We start from the raw sequence: 15,982 nt of genomic DNA on the forward strand, positions 1-15,982 counted from the left end.
TGGCCGAACGGTTTGGCCGAGCACCGTCAGGTGTTCGGCCGAACTCGAACATCACCCGAACAGGGTGATGTTCTGCAGAACCCGAACAGTGGCGAACACTGTTCGCCCAACACTACCTCCCCCTTTCCAGTTACATTACATACTATTACACCACATATGGGGACAGTGTTATGTGCTGTGTCCCCCTGTGCCTGCTGTGTCCCCCTGTGCTGTGTCTCCCTGTGCCTGCTGTGTCCCCCTGTGCCTGCTGTGTCCCCCTGTGCCTGCTGTGTCCCCCTGTTCTGCCTGCCGTGTTTCCCTGTTCTGCCTGCAGCCCCTTGTGCCAGTGCCCCCCGTCCCCCTGTTGTGGCATTGTCCCCCTGTTGTGGCATTGTCCCCCTGTTGTGGCATTGTCCCCCTGTTGTGGCATTGTCCCCCTGTTGTGGCATTGTCCCCCTGTTGTGGCAGTGTCCCCCTGTTGTGGCAGTGTCCCCTGTGGCAGTGTCCCCTATTGTGCCAGTGTCCCCTGTGGCAGTGTCCCCCTGTTGTGGCAGTGTCCCCCTGTTGTAGCAGTGTCCCCTGTGGTAGCGTCCCCTGTGCCTGTGGCCCCGTTATCCGTGTGTCCTCCAGTGCCGGTGTCCCCCTGTGCAGGTACACATACATTACCTGCTCCTGCCGCCGCGCTCCTGGCTCCCCGATCCTCTACTTCCATCTACCGCTGCCCGCTGCTGCCCCCGCCGAACATCGCTGGCCGGTCTTAGCCGCATGGATACGCCATCAGCACACCACGTGCCGGGGTCACGCATGCCGCCGAACAACGCTGGCCGGTCCTAATTATCCGCGCAGGGATACGCTATCAGCGTGCGCCGGGTCACACATGCGTATGCGTGACCCCGGCGCACGTGGTGTGCTGATAGTGTATCCCTGCGCGGCTAATTAGGACCGGCCAGCGTTCGGCGGCATGCGTGACCCCGGCACGTGGTGTGCTCATAGCGTATCCCTGCGGCTAATTAAGACCGGCCAGCGATGTTCGGCGGGGGCAGCAGCGGGCAGCGGTAGATGGAAGAAGAGGATCGGGGAGCCAGGATTGGAGCCAGGAGCGCGGCGGCAGGAGCAGGTAATGTATATAGTGCTTCCCTGCACACCTCTGCATCCCGAAATCCGTACCTTCGCCGCATAAGACGCACCCACTTTTCCCCCAACATTTTGGGGAAGAAAAAGTGCGTCTTATACGGCGAAAAATACGGTAATAAATAATCCATATAATCAACTGTAGTGTCAAAGAAAGGGGGGGTGGGGGCTATAAAATATTAGTCTAGAAGTGGGGAAAAAATGTTTAGAAGCTAATATGGGACTAGCTATTAAAGATTGTTTTGTAGGTGGATAGTTTAGTTAGCCAGTAGATGGGAGTTACAAAGGTGCATTGAGGCTTGGTTTGAATGGTCTGCTAATGGTCTGACCTGCATTCAATACAGTTAAACATGAACCAGGAGTTCTAAAAAAAAAAGGTGTATATCAGGTAGGCTGGGTATATGGCTATTTTCAGGCACCAATTTAATCCTAGTTAGGTCACTACCTGCATGGGGTTTGTATGTACTCCCCCTGTATGTGTGGGTCTACTCTTGGATTAGAGCAAAACACCCAGCCTATAGTGTTCTAGAGTGGACCACATGCAGACAGATGTTAGAGTGCACAACCAAGCCCATTGCTACTGGATATATTCTTTAGGTGCTATTTATTTTATGTATTTAATTTTTTGCTTTGAATCAGGTTTACATTGTCCTCTTTTATTTTCTCTGTAGTGGCCAGTGGTCTCTTTCTCCAGATAGATAACTTTGTCATTAAAGGGAACCTGAACTGAGTAAAATTATTTAAAATAAACACATGAGGTAACTTCAAATGAACATTAAATAGTTACCTCGCTGTCAGTTCCTCTCAGAAGCTCACCATTTTCTTCTGCCAACAATCCCTTCCAGTTCTGACAACATTTTGTCAGAACTGAAATATATCAATTGCTGTCAGTTATATATCAGTTGCTGTCAGTTATAGCTGAGAGGACAACTGATGTCGACACACACAAGCAATAGAACACAGCAATACATGCATGCAGCTACTTTTGAGTCGTCAGCAGGTGCTCGTCAGCCAATCAGGATGCACTGTCATACACCCTTTACCTGCCATACCACATCTAGCAGCCATTAGCATTCAGGTGGGAGGCTTCAGTTGGACGCAAATCGCAAGATTGCGTCGCTAGCAGGACCGCCCCATGTGTTTTTAGGACAACTGATGTGCCAGGTAATATCCATGTTTCCCTATGGCTTAAGTGGGCGATGTTAGTTTAACAGTGTGCTGACCAGAAAGCTGTTATGGGGTAATGGCCATTTTCAAAATGGCGGACGGAGAATTCCATTGACCACAGTGGACAAACAGGATGCAGAAGAGAAGAACGAGATTGAGGAGTAGACTACAGGGGAGGTAAGTTGGACCTGCGTACGTTTATTTTGACTTTTAATTTTCAGTTCAGGTTTTCTTTAAATTGGAAAAGGGCAATGTGTGATGGACTAAACACCGCAATCCATGCAGGCTAAGGTGAGGGGTCATTTCCTGAACTGCCAGTATTTCAGACCCTAAAAAAAATAGGTGGGTAGTATTAATCTAACAGCTCTGAACATTATAGTGACAGCTTTTGGACTAGACCATCTCCACATGGCGAATTCTCAAGATTTCTATTGTTTTAATAAAAAAAAAAAGTTCAACGGAGTGGGAAAGTGCACCACACGTTATCTGCATGTTGAGTCGCACACAGTGAATCAAAAATATGCTGCACTGTTAACACTTTTACACTTGATGGCCTCGATTCATAAAAGTGCTGTGGAGCGGGTAAAGTCGAGCGGGGAAACACCGCTGTCGGTATTTCCGCCTTCAGGGTGGTAATTTATAAAAATGTTGCTAGTTGTGACAGGCGTGCGGAGACATTCCGCTGTAGGCAGGCGTAAGGCTGTCGGGAGACATGCGGAAACAGGAGAAGCAGGCGGAGTCCCTTCGTGCGGTGTTCTCTCTGCAGCTGCTTGGGAGGTCTGTCCCATTCACTGCACTGTATTCCGCACGCTTCTCGCCACATCAGAGGTAGCGGTAATACCCGTCCGCATACCGCTACCTCTAATCTTTATGAATTGACTACTTGTTATTTTTGCTATGATAATCACCGCACAAGGCGGTGATTTATCACTCTGCTCGCGAATGTCGGCTTTTCATGCGGAAAAAGCCTTTATGAATACAGATTTTGCTGTGTGGTCGGTAAAGTGAGCCGTTTTCAGCATTTCCGAATGCGGGAATGCTTTATGAATCGAGGCCAATGTGTTGCATTGAGTTGCATCCTGGCAAATGGGATGCAATGCGATCCAATGCGACGCAACTCAATGCAACTCAACACAACTCAACGCAGCGCATTAAGTGTAAAAGGGCCCTCAATGTTGCACAGGTGGTGCATTGCAGTGCGGCAACACCATTAGAATGTGGCACTGTAAGACTGTGTATGTAGCTTTATTTAAAATCTTACACTTTTCCATTTTTACTGCTTGCACCACATCACTTGTAAGACACTCTTTCAACTGGCAGAGTCTCAGTGGATTGGCATCCAGCCCACGTTTTCCCTTTATTTAAGAAGGGCAAAAAATCAGATCCAGGAAATTATAGACTTGTAAGTTTAACATCAGTTGTATGCAAACTATCTGAGGGGCTACTAAGAGATGCTATACAAGACTTCATAGTAGAAAATCTTATTTCTCAGCATCAGCAAGAGTTTACTAAAGACAGGTCCTGTTTGACTAACATGCTCAGCTTTTATGAGGTAGTGAACGCTAATGTGGTTATTTGGAATGCTGTAGATGTGATATACTTGGACTTTGCAAAGGCCTTCTTCGATACTGTTCCCTTACAAAAGTCTGGTGCAAAAGTTGAGGATGCAAGGACTGGGGAAGAGTCTGTGTGCATGGATAGGGAACTGGTTAATGGACAGAAAACAAAGAGTTGTGGTCAACGGATCATATTCAAAATGGGTACAAAGCAATGTTGCTATTTTTGCAGATGATACAAAATCGTGCAGAATCATCAACTGAGTCTCAGGAAGATAGTGACATATTGCAACAGGATCTGGATAGGATGGCTATATGGGCACATAAATGGCAGGTATTTTGGTAGTACCAATGGTCTAGCACCATAAAAAATAAATGGGATACAGATGGGGACATCAAACTTGGAGAAGGACTTAGGAGTACTCATCTACAACAAGTTAAATAATCGTACTCAATGCCAAGCCGCTGCAGCTAAAGCTAATAAAATTTTGGGATGCATTAAAAGGAAAATAAAAACTCGAGATGCTAGCATAATATTACCCCTGTTTAACTCTCTAGTAAGGCCACATCTGGAATATGGAATTCAGTTCTGGGCACCACATTACAGGAAAGATATTGCAGTTTTAGAGCAGGTGCAGAGACGGGCAACAAAATTGATACGAGGGATGGAAGGTCTCACTTACCAAGAAAGGTTAGATAAACTGGGTTTATTTAGTCTAAAGAAAAGACTCCTTTGAGGGGATCTAATTCACATGTATAAATACCTCAGAGGGCAATATAAAAGCTTGGCAAGTGAGCTTTTTGTCCCTAGGCCTTCACAAAGGACTAGTGGACAGGATCTGCACATGAAGGAAAAACGTTTTAGCCATTTATTTAGTAAAGGGTTCTTTACAGTAAGAGTGATTAAGATGTGGAATGCATTGTCACAGGAAGTAGTTATGGCAAATTCTATATCTGCATTTTAAAGTAGTCTAAGATGCTTTCCTTGCAATGAAAGACATCCAGGGCTATAATTACTAGGTAATGCCTGATTGCCATCTGGAGTCGGGAAGGAATTTTTTCCCTTTTGGGGCTAATTGGACCATGCCTTGTAAGGGTTTCTTGCCTTCCTCTGAATCAACAGGGATATGTGAGGGAGCAGGCTGGTGTTGTACTTTGTTCTCTGGTTAAACGCGATGCATGGATGTCTTTTTTTGAACCCAAATAACTATGTAACTGTGTGTACACATGCCGCCTTACATATCCCACTCCTTAGCTGACACCTGCCAGTGGTTTTCATGTTATTGTTAATCAGTGTATATATACAGTAAGTTATTTACATAACAAACAGGATTAAATGTATGAAAAATAGCAGGTTATAGTCATAATATTTGCCTTGAACAAGCTTTCTATATTTGTGACCGGAGCTCTTCTTTAACCTATTATAAAATGACTGTTGTACGCAAAAACTGGCTGGTTATGTAATGGCATACATATGAGGCACATTACTGTATTACCTATGTGAAAAGTGATACAGCATGTTTTCACAATTACCTGTCTAATTGGGTCAGAGACCTTCAGCCATCACACACCCTCATGCAAAATAACCAGCTCAGAATATGCTCCCTAGGGTCCGCTTAGCGTAGCTGCCTCTCCGGATGCATCATAATATTCCTTCCCACGACAAGCCAGATGGTTCCAGGACCATGACAGTGAGGAATCACTCATATAGCATGAAAGGTTCACACACTCTGTACTGAGTCAGGAATACTTTCCATCCGCCACACCTACATCATACTGAGGAACTTATACCAAAATCTCCTAAACAAAATCTGTAGTATTTTTATGTTTCTTCCATACATAAAAAGCTCCAGACGTGGACTTAGTCCAATGCAAGAACTTCACTGCAAAACCTTTTGTTATTGTCCAGCAAACTGTGGGAATAGCAATAGTATCTTCACATGTTCACTGACTTTGCTGAAACAATGAATAAATACAGTGGGATGTGAAAGTTTGGGTAGCCTTGTTGTCATGATTTTCCTGTATAAATCGTTGGTTATGATAAAAAATGTCAGTTAAATATATCATATAGGAGACACACATGGTGATATTTGAGAAGTGAAATGAAATTTATTGGATTTACAGAAAGTGTGCAAAAATTGTTTAAATAAAATTAGGCAGGTGCGTAAATTTGGGCACTGTTGTAATTTTATTGATTCCAAAACCTTTAGAACTAATTATTGGAACTCAAATTGGCTTGGTAAGCTCAGTGAACCCTGACCTACATACACAGGTGAATGCAATTATGAGAAAGAGTATTTAAGGGGGTCAATTGTAAGTTTCCCTCCGTTTTCATTTTCTCTGAAGAGTAGCAACATTAAGGCTGCTTACACACCAAGACGTTACAGGCGCACGTTAGTGCGCCTGTAACGCTCCCCCAACGCACAGCAATGTAACACAAGTGGGCTGTTCACACAGCCCACGTTGCGTTACATGTAACGCTGCACGTTCTCCGCAAAGTGCAGCATGCTACGGCGTTGGAGCGGCTATAGCCGCGTTAGACTGTTTGCACATGCGCAGTGGGGGGCGGAAAGGAGGCGGGGAGAGCTAGCTACAGTAGCCGCGCACATGGCTACTTAATATTCACTGCACTGGCGGGCGCTGATTGGCCGGCGGGACCACGTGATGCGGAGTGTCTCGCTCCGCATCACGTGGTCCCGCTGGCCAATCAGCGCCACTCTGGGAGACATTATAGGAATCGAGCCGCCTAACGCGGCTCACTCTACCGTCGGCTCTTGCAGCACCATACGTTGTGTTAGGTGCACGTTATGCGACCTTAACGTGGCACCTAACGCAACGTCTTGGTGTGCAAGAAGCCTAAGGGTCCATCATGGTTTACAGAAAGCTGTATCAGAGATTTCAGCTGTCTGTTTCCACAGTTAATAACATATTGAGGAAATGGAAGACCACATGCTCAGTTCAAGTTAAGGCTTGAAATGGCAGACCAAGAAAAATCTTGGATAAACAGAAGCGACGAATGGTGAGAACAGTCAGAGTCAACCCACAGACCTACAACATCATCTTGCTGCAGATGGAGTCACTATGCATCGTTCAACCATTCGGCACACTTTACATAAGAAGATGCTGTATGCAAGAGTCAGATGTTTAGAGGTGTTTAAATCTAGACTGAAAACCCACATGTTCAGTTTGGCATTTTCAGAAATATAACTTTTGTTAAGTAGCTTCAATGACCGGCACCACACAGAGTGTTATAGCTCAATCAATTTATTCTGCCATCCAATCGCAACGACAGACTGCTGTTTCGACCATATCCTGGCCTTTGTCAAGTTGCAGATAACATACAAAATCACAGTGCTCATGTCAGACATTATATAGGAGATAAAACACACCCAAAATATCCCACAACCAATCCCAGCAGTTGTACATAAACGGACCTGATGGGAGACTGCATAGCCGTTAAGGCTACCCATCAGCAACAATAGTTCAAAATAGTTCACAACTACGGCCCCACCTTTGTCGGCAGGACAGACAATGATGTTGTTGTTTTTTTGCAAACCTTTGAGGGCTCGATCCTCAGCTTTAGTGAGATTATGTGAAACTCTAAAGGAGCCTGCCTTAAAATCTGACTCTAGTTTCCTCAGGTCATCACTGACCTTAGCAACATAAGAATCAATTAATGCATGACTCGGCGGTCTGAAGGAACTCGCATTACGAAGACCCGAGTCCCTCAGATGTAATTGACCATCAGTGTCACTATCATGTTCTCTGAATGTCCCCGAGGGTGGAATATTGCAAAAAAAGTTTTTCAACTTGATGGTACGAAAAAAACGGTATAAATCCTGCTCCAATAGAAAAAAATCAGGCAAGTTAGTCAAACTGAATGTTAGACCATAGTTGAGTACTCGTTCCTCTATCCCACTCAAAGTATATGAGGAAATATTTACCACAAGAGAATTCTCCATCAGTGCCCCCTCCTGGAGCGGAGGTTCATCACCTTCATAGGTGGCTTCCCTTTTGGACCTCCTCCGGCGGCCCCCCCTCCGTCTCCTACTTCTTGGGGGCGAGCCGGGGATGGTTCTCTAGAGGTACCGGCCTCCTCGGAAGAGCCTGTCCCTGAGGGAGGCTGGATGTTTCTTTGATGGAAACCGTCTTGGACGGCGTTGAGGTTTCTTCTGTAAATTTGAAGACGTTTTCTGCCACGGATACACATAGCCTGTTGAATAATCCGTCTTGTCACGGTTAAACTTAGCTCGTTTGCCATCCTCAAGAGTTTTAGTAAAGAGTTCCATCCTTTTCCCATGTGCCTCCATATAGATATTATATTCTTCTTTGGGAAGATGTTCCATGACTTCACTTCCGGTTGTACGGAGGATGTCGGCGGAGTAATGAGCACCCTGATACGGATTATACAGCTATTGGAGCGGCGGTTTCGGGCTGCACCCCATTGGTAGGCTGTTTTTTTGAACTATTGTTGCTGATGGGTAGCCTTAACGGCTATGCAGTCTCCCATCAGGTCCGTTTATGTACAACTGCTGGGATTGGTTGTGGGATATTTTGGGTGTGTTTTATCTCCTATATAATGTCTGACATGAGCACTGTGATTTTGTATGTTATCTGCAACTTGACAAAGGCCAGGATATGGTCGAAACAGCAGTCTGTCGTTGCGATTGGATGGCAGAATAAATTGATTGAGCTATAACACTCTCTGTGTGGTGCCGGTCATTGAAGCTACTTATCACTGTGACCCCTTGGTACAGGGGTGGGACCGTGGCACACTTCAACTTTAGAAGCCAGCATTGGTGCTCCTGGGTCTGTGTTTTTTTTATATAACTTTTGTTGTGTGAATACTTCATCCTACTACGAATTACTGAATATGAGAGAGCCTAAGCGCTTTGAGTCCTATTGGAGAAAAGCGCTATAGAAATGTTATTGTATTGTATTGTATTGTATGCAAAGGAAGCCTTTTCTCCACCCACAGCACAAACAGAGCTGCTTGTGGTATGCTAAAGCATATTTGGACAAGCCAGCTTAATTTTGGAAGAAGGTACTGTGGTCTGATGAAACTAAAATTGAGTTATTTGGGAATAACAAGGGGCATTATGCATGAAGGAAAAAGAACACCGCATTCCAAGAAAAACACCTGCTACCTACAGTAAAATATGGTGGTGGTTCCATCATGCTCTGGAGTTTATGGGCCAGTGCATGGACTGGGAATCTTGTTAAAGTTGAGGGACGCATGGATTCCACTTAGTATCAGCAGATTCTGGAGACCAATGTACAGGAATGAGTGACAAAGCTGAAGCTGCACCAGGGCTGGATCTTTCAACAAGACAACAGCCCTAAACACTGCTCAAAATCCACTAAAGCATTCATGCAGAGGAACCAGTACAACGTTCTGGAATGGCCATCTCAGTCCCCAGACCTGAATATAATTGAAAATCTGTGGTGTGAGTTAAAGAGAGCTGTCTATGCTCGGAAGCCATCAAACCTGAATGAACTAGAGATGTTTTGTAGAGTTGGGCCGAACGGTTCGCCTGCGAACGGTTCCATGCGAACTTCCGTGGTTCGCGTCCCGCAGGCGAACCTTTGCGGAAGTTCGGTTCGCCCCATAATGCACCATGGAGGGTCAACTTTGACCCTCTACATCACAGTTAGCAGGCACAGTGTAGCCAATTAGGCTACACTAGCCCCTGGAGCCACTCCCCCCTACTAAAAGGCAGGCAGCGGCGACCATTATGGTCACTCGTGTGCCTGCATTAGTGAGAGTAGGGCGAGCTGCTGCACACTCTCTCTCATAGGGAAAGATTAGTTAGGCTTAGCTTGTCCCTGGCTGCATACCTGTTCTGTGAACCCACCACTGCATACCTGTTCTGTGAACCCACCACTGCATACCTGTTCAGTGAACCCGCCACTGCATACCTGTTCTGTGAACCCGCCACTGCATACCTATTCTGTGAACCCACCACTGCATACCTGTTCTGTGAACCCACCACTGCATACCTGTACTGTGAACCCACCACTGCATACCTGTACTGTGAACCCACCACTGCATACCTGTACTGTGAACCCACCACTGCATACCTGTACTGTGAACCCACCACTGCATACCTGTACTGTGAACCCACCACTGCATACCTGTACTGTGAACCCACCACTGCATACCTGTTCTGTGAACCCACCACTGCATACCTGTACTGTGAACCCACCACTGCATACCTGTTCTGTGAACCCACCACTGCATACCTGTTCTGTGAACCCACCACTGCATACCAGTTCTGTGAACCCACCACTGCATACCTGTACTGTGAACCCACCACTGCATACCTGTACTGTGAACCCACCACTGCATACCTGTTCAGTGAACCTGCCACTGCATACCTGTTCAGTGAACCTGCCACTGCATACCTGTTCTGTGAACCCACCACTGCATACCTGTTCTGTGAACCCACCACTGCATACCTGTTGTCAGGAGCCTGAATGGAGAAACAGGGTTTGACCACTGTTTGCAGTATACAGACACTGGAACCAGGAATTAAGGTGCAAAATAATGATTTATTGCGAATGCAATAATGCAAGCATACCTGCAAGCATAATGCAAATATCACACAATATATACAAATAACCCGGGAAGCAGTGACAAATATATACAACACCTGACTATCTATCTAACTAAGTGCATAATTATATATACAGGAAATATATACACAATCGCAGTACAAAAGGGATTAGGCAGAATATCAGAGTCAGCAGGAGACAAGGTCAGCAACAGGTAATCAGAAAAGCACGGTACCAGGGATTAGACAAAAGCAAGGTCTCAGACAGAATAAACAGGTTTGGCAACAGGAAGGCATACAAAGGAATCAGGGCAGGGAACAGGAACCAGGGTGTCCAGAAACTCAGACCTGGAAACTTAAAGTTCTGGCAATTAGCAAGGGGAAAAGGCAGTCCTTAAATAGTCCAAGTGATCAGCAACCACAGGATGCAGCTGGTGGTGAACAGTTTTAATGAGAGCTCCCATGAAGCCATCCAGAGGCCAAACAGGGAACTGCAAGTCTTTGTGAAGGCAGTAACAGGCCACCTGCTGGTGGATGGTGGAGGTTCAGGATAAGGCAAAGTCCTTAGAGCCCTCTGCTGGTGGAGCATTGAATGTCCAGGGCAGTCCAAGCTACTACCACCAACAGGCAGCAGGAAATGACAGGAGACAGTTCGTGACATAGCCCCCCCCTTAAGGAGCGGCCTCAGGACGCTCCACCATGACCTTACAAACCCACCACCAGGGTCCCAGGAGACGGCAGGCAAAACAATTTTAAATAGGGTTCGTAGTGGATACCATGGCTGGGTGATCAGGGAAGTAAACAAAAAATTAAATTTTGCAACTGTGTTTTTTGAAAACAGGAACGCATCATGAAGATCACCAGGCAGGGAAACAGGTTGGATGAAAAACTGTATAGCATCAGGCAGGACCCAGAAAAAATCAAAAAGTACTGAAAACAGCAAATGCCAGACCTGGGTGGGCAGGGAGGGAAACAATGCCAACCAAAATATGACCAGAATTCTTTGAACAGCCAGCAATGTTGGAAACTGGACCTCAGGAAGCTGGAACACACACCGGAAACCATCAAGCAGTGAAACAGGAAACTGGCAGGCATCAGGCTTGATAACAGGTTGGCAGGTTTCAGGCAGAGCAGGAAACTGGCACGCATCATCAGGCTTGGTAGAAGACAGGACAGGATCAGACTTAACAGGAGATTGGCAGACATCAGGCAGGACAGGAGACTGGACAGGATCATCAGGCTTAGCAGGAAACTGGGCAAGATCAGGCTGAACAGGAGACTGGCAGGCACCAAGAGGCTTGGCAGGAGACTGACATGCATCATCAGGCTGATCAGGAGACTGGCAGGCATGAGGCTTGGCAGGATCAGGCTGAACAGGAGACTGGCGGGTACTAACAGGCTTGGCAGGAGACTGGCATGCATCACCAGGCTGAGCAGGAGACTGGACAGGATCATCAGGCTTGGCAGGAGACTGGACAACAGGTTGGCAGGTCTCAGGCAGAGCAGGGAACTGGCAGACATCAGGCGATGCAGCAGGCTTGGTACCAACAGGGCAGACAGTAGTTTTGGCACCATCAGGAGCGTTGGCAGCAGGAGTCTCTAGCGGCTGGGCAGCAGCAGAAGCCTGTGACGGCTGGGCAGCAGCAGAAGTCTGTGGAGGCTGGGCAGCAGCAGAAGTCTGTGGAGGCTGGGCAGCAGCAGAAGTCTGTGGAGGCTGGGCAGCAGCAGAAGTCTGTGGAGGCTGGGCAGCAGCAGAAGTCTGTGGAGGCTGGGCAGCAGCAGAAGTCTGTGGAGGCTGGGCAGCAGCAGAAGTCTGTGGAGGCTGAGCAGCAGATTGCATAACATCAGGTGAAACAGAAGGCAGGAAAACTTCAGACAGGTTAACAGGCTCAGTAGTTTCAGGCAGGGCAACAGACTGTATAACTTCATGGATCTGGACCTTTGGCTTAGCATTTGGCTGGGCCGTTGGCTGAGCGCATGGCTGAACCGTTGGCTGAGCACTTGACTGGACCTTTGGCTGAGACCCTGATACAGTTTGTGTGAGCTGGCACTGAGACTGTGTGGGCAAGATACTAGGTTCTGTAGGCTGTATGCAGTTTTCTGTATCTTGAGGCAAAGTCTCTACCAGCAGAGGGCGAGATTCTGCAGACTGAGGGCTACATTCTGCAGGCTGGGTGCAGGTTTCTGCAGACTGGATGCAAACTTTTGCAAGTTGGATCAAAGTCTCTGCAGGCTGGAAGTGAGGTTCTGCAGACTGAGGCAAAGTCCCTGCAGGCTGGAGGCAATATTCTGCAGACTGGGAACAAGGTTCTGCAGACTGTGAGCAGGATTCTGCAGGTTGATTTGAAGTCTCTGCAGACTGGAAATGAGGTTTTGCAGACTGAGCACAAGGCTCTGGAGACGGAGGCAAAATCTCTGCAGGCTGGAGACAAGGCTTTGTAGACAAATAAACGGCAGGACTGGATTCTGGAGCATACAAAGTCTGCAAGAGTTGTGAGAGGAAGGCAAGAGTCTGTATAACAAGTGTCACAGGAACATTAACTGGAGGCTGCACAGGAGGCGAGATGACTGGAGGCTGCACAGGAGGCGAGATGACTGGAGGCGAGATGACTGGAGGCTGCACAGGAGGCGAGATGACTGGAGGCTGCACAGGAGGCGAGATGACTGGAGGCTGCACAGGAGGCGAGATGACTGGAGGCTGCACAGGAGGCGAGATGACTGGAGGCTGCACAGGAGGCGAGATGACTGGAGGCTGCACAGGAGGCGAGATGACTGGAGGCTGCACAGGAGGCGAGATGACTGGAGGCTGCACGGAAGGCGAGATGACTGGAGGCTGCACGGAAGGCGAGATGACTGGAGGCTGCACGGAAGGCGAGATGACTGGAGGCTGCACGGAAGGCGAGATGACTGGAGTAATGGAAGCTGTAGGAAAGTATTTGCGTCTGGTTTTGGTGACCACTCTGGAAACTGGAACAGCAGGTTCTCTTGATATAACTGGATACTGCCAGGACCAAGGTGTGGATCTGATAGCGGTTTGTAATGTTGCTGTTTTTACAGGTTTTTTAACTATTGCAGGTTCTGAGTTCTGGGCACAAGAAGAGATACATGGAGAATGAGCAGAAGGAGGAGAGTGGAAACAGGAAGAAAGGATTTCACGCCAGGCAGTAATCAACATAGAAGCAAATTCACGCTTACAGAGCTTATGCAGCATCAATGACTCAGTTGCACGAACACAGGCAGACACATACAATTCCCCCTTCTCAAAGTAAGATTCATAAAACCCTTGTTTGTCTCTCTTTAAATAACCATATAAGTGATCAATCTGATCAGAGTTAAAAAATGAAATCAAATTGTTTTGTAATGGGCGATTGGCATTTAAGCTGTTTAGTAGCTGTGGGCTGAGGATTCTGAATGTGACAGACATTCGGAGGGTTAACTGAAGAATTTATTACTTGCAGGACTTCTAAATAGCCAGCAATTAAGGCAGAAGCGGATTCATACTTGCAAAGCCTATGCGCAATCAATGTCTCAGTTGCTCGTATACAGGCAGACACAAAACCTTCACTTTTGTCACAGTAATACTTAATAAATCCTTCTCTATCCTTTCTCAGAAAATCAAACAAATCAATCAGTTCAGAGTCAAAAATAAAATTAAATTCTTCTTTGCTGGGAGACTGACTTTGCAGCTCTTTAACTGCAGTGGGCTGGGAGTGAGTGGCATTCAGAGGGTTAACAGGAGGTGTGCATAATGACAAGATTTCTGAATATGCATTGATCAAAGCATGGGCTGACTCAGGCTTACATTTTCTGTCAGACAATAGACTCTCAACCGCACATTTACATCCAGAAACAAATGCAAAGCTTTGCTTAATGTAAAAGTCAAAAAATGCTTTTCTGTCTGTCTTCAAATAACTATAGTACATGTTAACTTGTTCAGAAGTAAAATCAACCTGGACAGGACTTATAACAGGTAAGGCAGGAGCTGTGGAACCTGCAGAGATAATTCTCTGCCATGCATTTAGCAAAAGGGAGGCTTTCCCATACTTGCATTTTCCCTGAGTGATCAGGGACTGGAGGGAATCTATGCAAGCCTGCACGGTCTGTTTACCTTTGTTTGAGTAATGATCAAGAAAATATTCCCTGTCATCTTCAAACAAGTTAATCAGAGCTTCTATGGCATAATTGTCAAACGGTGGATCATAATCACTGACTACACCTTGGTCAGAATCAGGTTGCATGCAAATATTTGTCATTTTGGGGTATGCAAGATCATTCCAGATCCTGGCTAAATTTTCAATAGCTTCTGTACGAATTATTCCTAATTTGACATAACTATATGTCTGGCTAATCAACTGCTGCAATTCAGCTTTAGAGAAATCAGCAAAATCTGCACGACACTCAGCTTCATCCTCATCAGCAAGCAATGCATAATAATCAATTTGTTGCAGATCTATTTTTGGACATAACAGCCAGGTATCAGTGTGCAGTATAGCTGCAGTGGTCAGTGTATATATGGCCAGAACTTTCTGTCAGGAGCCTGAATGGAGAAACAGGGTTTGACCACTGTTTGCAGTATACAGACACTGGAACCAGGAATTAACCACTTGCCGACCGCCTACTTCATATTGGCGGCGGCAAAGTGGCAGCCCCAGGACCACGTAACGCAGATTGGCGTCAGGTCCTGGGGCACTCTCTGGCCGGGGATCGCGCGCTGGGATGCGCGCGCATCCACCGGCAATAGGCTCCGCCCACCCGCGACGTCAACCCGCCGGCCAATCGGAAGCGCCGGCGGGTTGTTAACCCGACGATCCCCGGATAGGAAGCGTATAATACGCTTTGTAATGTTTTCAAAGTGTATTATACAGGCTGCCTCCTGCCCTGGTGGTCCCAGTGTCCGAGGGACCACCAGGGCAGGCTGCAGCCACCCTAGTCTGCACCCAAACACACTGATTTGCCCCCCCCCTGCCCCCTGATCGCCCACAGTACCCCTCAGACCCCCCCCTGCCCACCCCCCAGACCACCATTTGCACACAATCACCCCCCTAATCACCCATCAATCACTCCCTGTCACTATCTGTCAACGCTATTTTTTTTTTTAGTCCCTAAACTGCCCCCTGCTCCCTCCTGATCACCCCCCCACCCCTCAGATTCTCTCCAGACCCCCCCAGACCCTCCCCCCCCCCCTGTGTACTGTATGCATCTATCCCCCCTGATCACCTGTCAATCGATCACCTGTCAATCACCCGTCAATCACCCATCAATCACCCGTCAATCACCCCCTGTCACTGCCACCCATCAATCAGCCCCTAACCTGCCCCTTGCGGGCAATCTGATCACCCACCCACACCAATAGATCGCCTGCAGATCCGACATCAGATCACCTCCCAAATCCATCGTTTACATCTATTCTCTCCTCTAAACACCCACTAATTACCCATCAATCACCCATCAATCACCCCCTATCACCACCTGTCACTGTTACCCATCAGATTAGACCCTTGCGGGCACCCAATCGCCCGCCCACACGCTCAGATTGCCCTCAACCCCCCCCCCCCCCCTTATCGATTCGCCAGTGCATTATTTACATCCGTTCTT

The sequence above is a fragment of the Hyperolius riggenbachi genome, chromosome 8 (genome assembly GCF_040937935.1).
Source record: "Hyperolius riggenbachi isolate aHypRig1 chromosome 8, aHypRig1.pri, whole genome shotgun sequence".
NCBI lineage: Eukaryota > Metazoa > Chordata > Amphibia > Anura > Hyperoliidae > Hyperolius > Hyperolius riggenbachi.